At 35.9% G+C, this 13053-nt stretch overlaps 1 protein-coding gene across 3 annotated transcripts in view; it reads left to right on the forward strand.

Annotated features, from left to right (window-relative positions):
* Positions 1-13053, forward strand: part of EPHA3 (EPH receptor A3) — a 359464-nt gene that overhangs the window by 209151 nt on the left and 137260 nt on the right. The window lies entirely within an intron of this gene.

Below are 13053 nucleotides of genomic sequence, written 5' to 3' on the forward strand. Positions count from 1 at the left end.
TCAGATCTGGATATGTTTAAATCTGGCCCTGCACTGCCAATAGGAAAAGCATGACATTACTGGCAAACGGGGTTGGGGAAGGATATGTGTAAATAGAGGGATAAAGAGAAGTAGCAAAATATTATAAAATGAATTCACAACACACTCTCCGATTCCATAAAGCCCAGTCTTAATCTCTATCTATACCATGATAAAGTGTGTCTTGTCATATATTGACCTGAAAAGTTAGACCTCTGATACATCGTAGGTAAAAAACAAAGAATCATTTCTGCATTATAACATCAAAGAAACTTTCCTCATTTCCTTCCTCAAATGTACACATTTTTAAAAGTAATGCAATATATTTATATTAATATATTCTATCCATTCAATATATAAAAAACAGCCTAGACACTTTTATGGAATATTTTTACAATAAAAAAGTTAGAAAGAGAACATTTTGTTTTAAACCAAAAATAATTCAAAGAAATGAGGTAATGCATTCTTTTGTATCACTTCTACATAAGCAATAGTCTTTGAGGTTTCTAAGTGGCTTAAAAAGAGATTTGATAAGTTGAAATATTGTCTTTTCTCGTTTTATGGCCAGAGAAAAATAGTACTTGTCTGGAATATATATAATATTGCACACAGGGTTAATTAGGTTAGGAATGAATTAATTTGTAACAATTTCCGTTATTTGACAGGCATCAATAATATAGCAGCATATTACATGCATTCCAGACATCAGCATACTTCCATGACCCAGTCAGATTCAATTTGGAAAAACCTTGGATCATATGAATATTTTATTATTGATTTTTTGTAACATCATATTTCACAATCAGTTCTGGTCATAAAAGACCATAATAACTTGAAGAGATATTTTAGAAAGCCATATTGTTGATAAATGGAAAGTATGCTTTCTGCAGTGAAAAGACAACTTACTGTCCTTTTCCTGAGACAAGATGTCAAGGTATAATTTTGTGCTTTATTAACAGCTATCAAGGAAGTTCATTTTCTGAGCAATTTTTTCATCCTTCGATTTGATATTTTGGGTGTGGGGCACGGGGATATGATGATAGTTTGTATATCTTGGTTGTCTTGGCTGCTTTCAAATTCTTTTCATTTCAGACTATTTTCTATTGAATGATTTGACTTCTAAAAATCTTTCCAGTATCCTAGCCCTCAACCATTTGCACATAATAATCCAATAAAGTATCAAAGTTAGCACGTAAATGGTCCGATGGCTGGCCAGCTTGATACAGAAAGGTTATGTTGATGTTGTCCATGGTTAAATGCATTTCATTTCCAAACACGTGCTTATATTCATCAGAAACCTAATTGTAGAACTTTTGCTTGTGGCGATGCCAAGCATAATCTATTGACCACGTATAAAAATACAATAATGACGCCTCTAAAGAATGGTAGAGTAACTCACAAGACTTGATATTAGTTATGAGTTTTCTTGTACTGTCTATATTTGAAAATGTGTAATACTTTACACAAGTACTGTGTTGGTTGCATTTAAACAATTGTGTGAAATCAGAACACACACACATCCTTCCCCAGAGGAGTGCAAATGTTGATTTTCCATAGGCTCAAAGAATGATTGCTCATCCACATTTCCTTGGTTCTCTCACCTACCATATGTTATTCAGAATATTTTGCTCTTAGTTATGCTTTTTATGAAATTACTGATCTCTACTATCGGTTTTTACCATTTGTCATTTTTCTGAATCTCCTTCCCAGTATCACCTATTTTTTCTCCAGGTTCCAAAATGTAGGCAATTTTCTGATTTTCTAGTCTAAGTGCCATTTTCTTATTTTTCTCCTTTCTTTTCTCCTATAGAACCTAAGAACTTCTGGGGAGAAAGATTGAGAGTAAGAGAGAGGAGGGAGAAGAGAAGTAGGAACAGAGACTCATACCATGCCATGACATGTATACTAGGTATTATCAGTGCACACCCATGCCACACACGTATCCATGTATGTATGCATGCAGTTTATTTGTGTCAATGAATAATAACTACCAATTTTGTATTAGGCAGTATTCGGAAATCTGATACACAAGGATATATAGGACATAACTCTTCTCACTGAATTTACAGTGTAATAGGGCCAAAGCCCCGAAGAAAGATAATGACAATATAATATACTAAAATGGAAGCATGCACAGATGTTAATATTACAAACAGGAGAGCTGCATAGTCACCAGGCAGCCAGAAAGAGTGGTTGAAAAACTGAAGCTTATAGAAACTAAGCACAGTGACTATACCCATCGAAACCCTATCTAGAGTAAGGACCCTCTCTCATGGCTCAATTCGTTCTGTCAGTAGAGAGCCTTTTATCGTTTGTGCAAAAACTGGGGGCCTCAGATGACCTAAACTGATGCCATAAAATGTTAAAATAGCTCCTCTCTCTTTTAATTCTAAGCTATTATGTGAATTCCCTACAATTAAAAATTATAAGAGGTTTCCAGTAGAGGCTCATGGTGTAATAACTTGATCTTAATATGCTTTCTATAACTAATCTGGAAACTTTTAAAACTCTTGGGCTTGTTTTTCATAAGCAATGGTATATATTGTGTATAATGCTGTATAAAATAACAGAACAAAGTGGTATTTATAAATGCCGTACAGGTACCTACAGGCAAAATAAGTATGTATTTAAGCATAACTTTGTTCAAAATGTTCACAATTCTGAGCACAAGGCAATTTCTGATGATATTGAAAAATAGCATAATTCTAAAAATAATGACTTGTTCTTTAGTCATTACTAGTCAAAACTAGTCTTACTAGTAATACATAGAAGAAAGATATACACACGTGCAAGTACAAATAATTCAAATAGAAAATAATAAAATAATGGGGGAAACCACATGTAAGTGCCAGCTCCTACAGTTATCTTCCCAGGACACCCAAGCCTTTCACTTCCTCTGGGCAACAGCATTTCGGTGGCCTCCAGCTGTGGTCAGAATAGTGTTCATCTCGTGCTATTCTCTAGTGTCCCAAAGGTGTTTAATTTTCAAGTTATAGTTGACACAGAGGAATAGAAATTCAGCAAATGAAAGAGGAACTTGAGATAAGAAACTAAAGGTGACTACAGGGATATTATCTTTGCTTTAGGGGAAACACATTCTCCAATGTAATCATTGAACCATCTTGTGTCATCTTCTAATCCTGGGAGATGAGTGCTAAATAGATGAAGAAGTCTATTTACTCTAGGATATGAGATTTTAAATTAAACAATCCCATGGACTTTTTTTTTTTTTTTTTAAAGACAGGAGGCTACATGGCAAGATTTTTAAAATCTTTGTTTATACTTCATTATATGCCTATATAGGACCTTGATTAGCAAAAATTAGATATTAGATTACCAGCAACGAATGTAGATGTAAAACACCACAAAAATATTTGAAAGTCTTTTATAACTCCCAAAAAAATTGTTACTGAAATATTCAAAATGTTACTATTCACCAAAATTACCCTATTCATGTGATGAGTATGTAATGATCTATCTCTATCAGTAGTTGCTGTGTATTCCTCTGTAATGTGAAATTGAGAAGATTCCTAAGACAGAATCAATATCATCTTGGCTGTTGAAAAGAGAATCCTGTACATATCGTAAGTGATAGAGAAAGAAATGATGGGTTATGTATGTTTTATGAGAGGCTGTCTTTTTTTTCTCTCTACAACAAAGTTCACACCACTGGCTTGTTTTATGACACTGTTCCTGGACTTCAGTATATTTACACATGTATGCCGAGTAAAGTATAGTCAAAAGCACATATATCCCTTCTTAAATTGACCCAGGAACAATTTGTTAGCTGTTCTTAAGGTTCTATGCTGTGAGCATAATGGAAGCAGCATGTGAGTTGAAGAAGGAAGATCTTTTGGCAAGTCCATCTCCACCATCCATTGGCTTTGAGATCTGGGACTAGTTCTTAATGTAAGACACTAGCCAGCTAAACAGTGTCGATGAGAAATAATATACAGCTCTGCTGCCTCCTGATCTGAAGTTATTCCTTTTCCTACATGAAAAGATGCCATTCAATAAGGAAGCTGTGCTTATATAGTTCAAGCTCATTTAAAATAATTTCTGCTCTAAGAAATGTTCTGATACCACTCCATTAAGTCAGTTCTGAAATACCTTGGGTACAGCACTTCCTTTAAATGTCTGCTATTCCTTTAGAAGCACCACAATATTCTGCTCATTTGCTGATTACTTGTAAGTCTGAGAAATGTTTAACTTATTACCAAGTGTGAGCAAATAGAAAGAGGTTGGAAAGAAACTGAAAGGAGCATGGCAGAGTCTTATAAACCAGTGGGGACAAAAGAGCATATTTAGCATTATAAGTAAAGGTACTGTATGTAAAATTGAATCTTAAAATAGGAATTTAATAAATACCTTAATAGCAACAGATTGAATGTTGTTTTGTTTTTGAAGAATAAAAATAACAAGAAAATTTAGTTAAAATAGCATTCTATAAACAACATGAAGCTTCTTGATAAAAAGTCATTTACAAAACTGAGCTGCTGCTCCTAGTATCCTGGTATTTAGATGTATAAAGATATTGCCTTCTGTTACTTTAATTCTGCAATACTTTATGCAGCGTGGAAATGAATTATCTTATTTCTGAACTTGCATTTGGTATAAAGTTAACTTTAGAATTTTGGTAGAATTGTACAAATTCTGGTACAGATTATTCAAATGAATCTACTTCAATGGAAAAATCCATGGAAAAACAGTAACTGCACACAGACACACACACACACACACACACACACACACAACGAGAGAGAGAGAGAGAGAGAGAGATAAACAGTATATACTTATCTCATTCAATAGAGTTTCCTATTTGGCACTATGGAATTATTCAATTATCCATTGAGTCTTTGGAAATAATGCTATGATCACCTAAAAGAACTTGCCAATTATTGCCATATGTGAATGTGGTTTTTATAATCTGGACACTTATGCCCTAGGATTTGGACTAATAGCTCTAGCCATTTACTTCTCATTAACTGCCAGAAAAATTATGAGACAGAGGAGACATTGGTCAGTGTCAACATGATATAAATTTGGACAAGTGGCTGAAAGTTGAAACGATCAGTATCACCTTAGCGATGGTGCTGTACTTATTGAGAAAAAAGACTGAGAAAACTAAAGTATTTGAAAGCCATACGTGTTTGGAAACTCTGTAAAAGAAGGCTCCTTCCAAAAGTGAGGACGAGATATATAGGGAAGGCAGCCAGGTTTGGAAGTGTTTACTAGTGTATGTGGCAGCCTAAGAAATAAAAATTGAAAACTGCCAGTATTGGGAGTGGGAAGAGTGTACCTATATAAAAAAAGCAAAGCAGCTTTAAGCTACGAAGTCACAGGTAATCATTTCAGTTACCCCTGAGGAGGTCCATTCAGCTTTGGTGTTTTTACCAGCTATGACAAAGATTTCAGAGGATGGTAATGTTTTTATATGCATGTGACAAGATGGCCTGGCATATCCACCAAGAACCAAAAACAAAAATTTATTCGACTTGTCTGATTTGTTTAAGTTATCTAGACCTAATACACAAATGGAAATCTCTAGGCTCCCAAAGTAGGGTGTGGCAAAAGACTTGTCATACAGCTGTCAATAACATACTTGAAAAAAGGTGCTATTTTGTGATATATCTTTGTGAATTATGTTTAAAAAGTATAATTTTAACAGAAAAGGGTGTTGCATAATATTCCAAGAAAGAGCAAATGTCCAATACATCTCTAAAAGCAGAAAACTAAGAAAAGGCAAATGTGGTTTAATATTGTTCAAATATACTGACACATCTACCTGTGTTGTAGATTTCAGAAATATTTATACACAATTTGTAAGTATTTATTTATATAAAGTGTGTCAATACTTACTAATTTCTAATATGCTAATGTGTATTAGAGAATATTTATACTCACATGCAATTCCTACAAAATCCTGTTATAAAGTTTTTACTATCCCCATTTTACAGACAATGAAACTGAAGCGTGAGGAAGCTTTGGAACTTTTTCAGTTACATATGTAGTAACTGGCAGAGCCAAGATTTGAACCTGTGCAGTCTGAACCTGGGCTCTTAACGATTAAAATGTGCAGATCTAAATAATATCTCCTATTGATTTACCAGCATTGAGAATACACTTTTAATTGTTGGTCCAATAGTCATGACTTGATTTTTGTTGATGTGATAATAATATTTTTTCTTTTCTGTTTTGTTATAAATAGTGTATACTAGCCAACAACAACAAAAAAGCTTGTATTGGAGTCCTTAAAACACAGGTTTTCTATTTTTGAAGACAGGTATCTGGTTCATGAAGAAATCAAAACCAGTATTCTGGTTTAATAAGCACTATATTCTAAGAAGATGAATCACCCAACTCAGTAAAGATAGTTTATTTTTCTTTTTTTTTTTTTTTTTTTTTGAGGCGGAGTCTCGCTCTGTCGCCCAGGCTGGAGTACAGTGGCGCGATCTCGGCTCACTGCAAGCTCCGCCTCCCGGGTTTACGCCATTCTCCTGCCTCAGCCTCCCGAGTAGCTGGGACTACAGGCGCCGCCACCACGCCCGGCTAATTTTTTTTTTTTTGTATTTTTAGTAGAGACGGGGTTTCACTGTGTTAGCCAGGATGGTCTTGATCTCCTGACCTCGTGATCCGCCCGCCTCGGCCTCCCAAAGTGCTGGGATTACAGGCTTGAGCCACCGCGCCCGGCCAAGATAGTTTATTTTTCTTATGTATCAGTAATGTGGAAGATTTCTCCAGCAATATTTTATTGAATTATTTTACATAGAAGTTATGTATTTCTAGACCACTTTGGCTTCTCTAGAAACCCATATTTTTGCTAACCAGCTTCATTTAGTGTCAATAAACAGAAGTCTATGTGACAAAGAAAACTAAATGTGGCATTTTTCTTAACATGAAAATATTGGAATCCATTTTTTTTTGCAGTGCAAATACTATAAATACCACACAATTTACTACAGCAAATGCTAACTTGGCATTTCCTATTGGCTAACTCAATGTAACATATCCAAATTACAACTCCTGTGCCTTTGCTCATATAGCCATTCCTTCTGTAACTCAAAAAATAGGAATAGTTCCCAACTGCTCAATGTGGAACTTTAGATGTCAGTCTTTTTTTTTTTTTTTTTTTTTTTTTAATTTTTGAGACAGCATCTCACTCTGTCACCCAGGCTGGAGTGTGGTGATGCGATCTTGGCTCACGGCAACCTCCGCTTCCCAGGTTCAAGCGATTCTCGTGCTTCAGCCTCCCAAGTAGCTGGGATTACAGATGTGTGCAACCATGCCCTACTAATTTTTTTGTATTTTTAGTAGAGACGAAGTTTCCCCACGATGGGCAGGCTGGTCTCGTCCTCCTGAACTCAAGTGATCCACCTGCCTAGGCCTCCGGGCGCTGTGGCTTATGCCTGTGCTGGGATTACAGGTGTGAGCCACAGCACCCGGTGAGTTTCGTTTTGTTTTGTTTTGTTTTGTTTTAACTAGTTTATCCAGATTTATTTGTTTCTGCCTCTATTGCTATATTATTGACAAAAATTACATATATTTAAGGTATACAATGTGACAATTTGGTATACATATACATTGTGAAATGATTACCAAAACACATCTATCACTACACATAATTACCAGTTTTTAGATGTCATTCTATTTCTTTGTAATTTCAACTTTAATTTTAGATTCAGAGTGCACATGTTCAGGTTTGTTGTATGGGTATATTGTGTGATGCTGAGATTTGAGATATGAATGATCCCATCACCAAGATAGTGAGCATAATACCTACTTAATTTTTCAACCCTTAACCCCCCTCCCTCTCTCTTCACCATTAGTTCCCAATGTCTATTGTAGCCGTCTTCATGTTTGTGAGTACCCAGTGTTTAGCTCCCAGTTATAAGTGAGAATGTGTGCTATTTGGTTTTCTGTTCCTGCCTAATTCACTTCACGTAATGGCCTCCAGTTGTATCCATGTTGCTGCAAAAGACATGATTTCCTTCTTTCTTATGGTTGCATGGTGTCCCACTGTATATATGTACTACATTTTCTTTATCCGCCACTGATGGTCACCTCGGTTGTTCCATGTCTTTCTTTGGTGAATAGAACTGTGATGAACATAAGAGTGCATGTGTCTTTTTGGAAGAACGATTTATGCTTTCTTCCACTCTGCATCATCTAAAATCTCCATATCATCTACATAATATATCTCAAATAAATACATTTCTTTCTATGTCCATAATCACTTCTCTATCTACACCATATGATTTCTTATTTAGATTATTTCAGTAGTTTCCTATCTGTTCCATTTTTGACTCAGTTTAATACATTTTCCCGATAGAAGTAAGCATAATCTCTTTGAAATGTAAATCTGATTATGGTGTACCTCATGCATGAAACCTTTCAATAACCCCTGATAACACTTAATATAGAAAAGCAAGTCACCTTAATATAAGCCTGAAGACATGGCATGGCCTAATTGGCCTGCATGTGCCACCAAACTAATTTGAGGCCCTCATATCATTTCTGTTCTAGCTATACTCTTTTTCTTTCACTCTCATTTGTTCTCCAGTTCTTTCCTGCCTCAAGACTTTTACCCTAGAATTCTCTGCCTTCTACTTTTTTATTTTTTCCTTTTACGTACCATGTGAATACTTTAGTACTTTGTATATATCACAGAAAATGATAGATCTCTTTTAAAGTTTAGACACTGGCCGGGCGCGGTGGCTCACGCCTGTAATCCCAGCACTTTGGGAGGCCGAGGCGGGCGGATCACAAGGTCAGGAGATCGAGACCACAGTGAAACCCCGTCTCTACTAAAAATACAAAAAATTAGCCGGGCGCGGTGGCGGGCGCCTGTACTCCCAGCTACTCGGGAGGCTGAGGCAGGAGAATGGCGTGAACCCGGGCGGCGGAGCTTGCAGTGAGCCGAGATCGCGCCACTGCACTCCAGCCTGGGCGACAGCGCGAGACTCCGTCTCAAAAAAAAAAAAAAAAAAATAAAGTTTAGACACTGTACATACCATAAATATTATTCAACTGGAAATTCACTTACTCCATTTCTTTTCTATGCCAACTTAAATGTTTAAGGAAAAAGTTTCCTTAGTAAATGTAACTCATATTTTCCTTTATCTTTGTGATATTTGCTTTAATATAATTAAGATTTATACACAATTAAGATGTTATATCTAATTAAGATTTTGTAAACAAAATCTTTAATATAACTAAAGATTATATTAAAGAATAAAAAATTAAAATATAATTAAAGATTTTGTTTTAAATAAATGTTTATAGGACACTTAGGACACTGGGAAGTCCTTTTTTCTACTTTTAAAATGTGATGATGGTGATCATTAATTATATATATTAATACATATTATGTACATGTTACACATATTATACAGAGTTGTACCTTGGTATCAATGAGGGATTGCTTCCAGGACCCCTGAGGATACCAAAATCCATGGATGCTCAAGCCCCTTGTATAGAATAGTGTTGTATTTGCAAATAACCTATTGCATGCCTCCATATACTTAAAAACATCTCTAGATTACTTATAATACCTAAAACAATGTAAATGCTAATAAGTGGTTGTTATACTTTATTATTTAGGGAACAATGGCAAGAAAAAGATCTGTACATGTTCAATACAAGTATAACCATCTTTTTTTTGAGACAAGATCTTGCTCTGTTGCCCAACCTGGAGTGCAATAATGCAATCATGACTCACTGAAGCCTTGACTCCCCTGAACTCAGGTGATCCTCCCACATAAGCCTCCTGAGTAGCTAGGACTACAGGCAAGTGCCATCACACCCTGCTAATTTTTGTATTTTTTGTAGAGATGAGGTTTCGCCATGTTGCCCAGTCTGGTCTGGAACTCCAGAGCTCAAGAGATCCACCTGTCTCAGCCTCCTAAAGTGCTAAGATTACAGGACTGAGCCACTGCACCTGACCCTTGACTAGCCATTAAAAAAAAAAAAAAAAAAAAATTTGATCTGTGGTTAATTGAATGCATAAATGCAGAACTCATAAATACAGAGGCCAACCCTATTTCTGTATTTAGCTAATTTTATTTGTATTTACCTAAAGAAACACATAAATATTTTCACAAATTTGTCCATCCTCTTTCTTTTTTTTTTTTTTTAATTAGGAAACTTCACGATTGATTCAGAGCATGAGACTGATTCTTTAAAGGGAAATTAGACCTACTAAGATATATGTGTTTGGTTGAACAAAGTAATTGGGCATTGGACACGTGATAATGGGGAATTGCTGTGGAGAGATGAAAGAGGCCTCCATTCTTCCCTGAAAGTTTTTTGGTTGCCTTATATAAGACAGTCATTTTAGTACATGGTGAGAAATAAAGGTAAATAAAAGAAAGATGCCCGTGAAGTACATTTACCTTATCTATCATGAATGTGATAGAATGTGCTTTCTACGTGTGTTTTATGAAAACATGATTATACTGTCAGTGCTTAGAGTGACTAGATTGCCTTACACGATATATCAATTTTCAACTGAATATAGCACACTGTTTCAGAAAGAAGGTTTTCAGGTACTTGAAATTTTTATCTGGCCTGTAAACACGCAGACGATGAAATGTTAAGGCAGTTAGGAATGACTGCTAGAAGGAGTTCAAATGATTTTATATAATACTTCCATGAACTTGCCTAGTCATAAAAATTTTCTTTTCAGATATATCCCCACACCATGTGTCATCAATTAAACTGTACGTGCTAAGAAACCAAGATTTACTCAGAAGGAAAGTGGTTCAGACTCTATCATATGTTATACTGAGGGCACATTCGATGTACTATTAGATGTACTTTTCCAGGTCTAATTGGCAGAAGTGTTATTGGTGTTTAAATACTTTATTTAGTTGTGCCAAATGTATAATCGAATTGGTAAGTACAGATGGGGGACAGTGTGGAAGGTTTTTTTAGGCATCTTTTCCGAAGTGCATCAATATACCCCTGAAAGTCTTGAGAACTATGCATTTTTTTTTCTATATTGCTTTCAGATACATGGTACAGATATACAGTAGGGCACTATATCTATAAATGCCATAAATTGTTTCTGATCAAAACTCAAAGAACTTGGGAAGCTGAGGCACATGGATCACCTGAGGTGAGAAATTTGAGACCAGCCTGGCCAGTATGATGGAACGCCGTCTCCACTAAAACTATAAAAATAAGCTGCGCATGGTGGATCTCGCCTGTAATCCCAGCTACTTGGGAGGCTGAGGCAGGAGAATCGCTTAGACCCGGGAGGCAGAGGTTGCAGTGAGCCCAGATCATGCCACAGTACTCCAGCCTGGGTGATAGAGTGTGACTCCATCTCAAAAAAAGAAAAACGAAAACAAAAACAAACAAAAAACAGAAAAAACTCAAAAGAATTTATGCAATCTCACTTTATTACTTTATTCTGTCAGACATTAAGCACCCTTCACTAATTTAGGAAAATAAAATGCTTTATTTTTCCCCTCTACACAATAAAAGTTCCGTGTTTTCACTAATAACATGTAGCAGACAGTCCATTATATGAGAAGCAGGCAGATCCCCCCACAAAATAATTCAGCCCACAAATACCTTTTCAGCAGGTCTGCATAAATTAAGCATTCTCTACTCCTAATAAAGTTTCTTTCCATCAGAGCCAGTCACTTGACTAGACCTCTAAGACATTGTTGAAGAAAACTACTGTGGAACTTACAGTCACTGGAAAGACATGAGGTAATCAATTTCCCTGTATGCCTTGGAAGGTGTCTCCATCTTCGTAGTCACACTTCCATTAAATTGGTTACCTTATTTTTACAGTGCAGGATTGCATGTTAATGCTACATTAGTTGTCACTTTACAATTTTACATGAATAAGAAGCAACTAGATGCAAACACAGAATACCTATGTCTTGGAAGCCCTCAAACATGGTTTCATTTCTGTTTACAACACTTAAATCTTGGTATAAACAGCCAGTGCACTTAATACCTTTAAGCCCTAATCTTCTCCTCAGGGAAAAGAGATAATACCAGTCTCACATAATTGTTATGAATACGGAATTAAAACACAAGTGCAATGCTAGGCATGGAATAGGTTTCAGTAAATGCTGCTTTTTACATTACATATAGGTATGAACTGTTCTTTCCCGGTAGATGGTTCTGGAAAAGGTGATGTAAACATTGTAGTTCAATGTACCTGGGTTTTCAAAGGCAACAAAATGTGTGCTGCTGTCTAAGATGTAATAATCTCAGGGAACTAACTCCCTTTCCCACCCTTTCCCAACCCCTCACCTCTTTAGGTCTCATTTTTTTGCCCAATATAAAAATAACACAATTATCTTGAATGAATATCTCAAGGCAACCAATGAAATTCTAAAAAGTAACTCCAAAGGGTTAATGGAATAAGTAATTATCTCTACTAAGAAATAGGGTGGTGGTTTAAATTCATATATAAACATACACACATACCCTGGGTGTGTCCATTTTAACACACACAAACACACCATTTCTCTCTCCTCCTTCTCCCTCCCACTCGCCACTCCGCCCCCCACCATCCCCTCCACACTTCTAGGGCAGCAACACTGAATACAGATGACCAAGTCTGAGGTTATGCGACATTTCCAGACAAAGTGAACAAAAATGGCAGAGATCCTTCTATTGTTCTTCCTTATGGTCCAAATTCCTAATGTGTCCCAGTTATTTATACTATGAGTGTTATGTATTTGCCAACTATAAGCAATCCATCTTCATATATCCAGTATACTATTTTCTCATCTTTTCTTGCACTCTTCCTGTCCTCTAAAGGACAGGAACTAATTCTCTCTTCCTCTTAAATGGATTTAATCATCGTATTCCCTTTATTGCAATTCATCTTTCAAGCTGAAGGTAAAGTTTTAGCATAACATAGTGAGGAAAAAAATGTTTATCTCTATATTTAGAAGTTAACCATTTTAAAGACTGTAAACCTGTTATAGTGCATCTTAAAGTTTTGGGATTTTTTATTTTCATAACACCATTAAATACTGCTATATATTGCTGAGGTGTCTGCCCGTG

This window comes from Theropithecus gelada, chromosome 2, assembly GCF_003255815.1.
Source record: "Theropithecus gelada isolate Dixy chromosome 2, Tgel_1.0, whole genome shotgun sequence".
Classification (NCBI taxonomy): domain Eukaryota; kingdom Metazoa; phylum Chordata; class Mammalia; order Primates; family Cercopithecidae; genus Theropithecus; species Theropithecus gelada.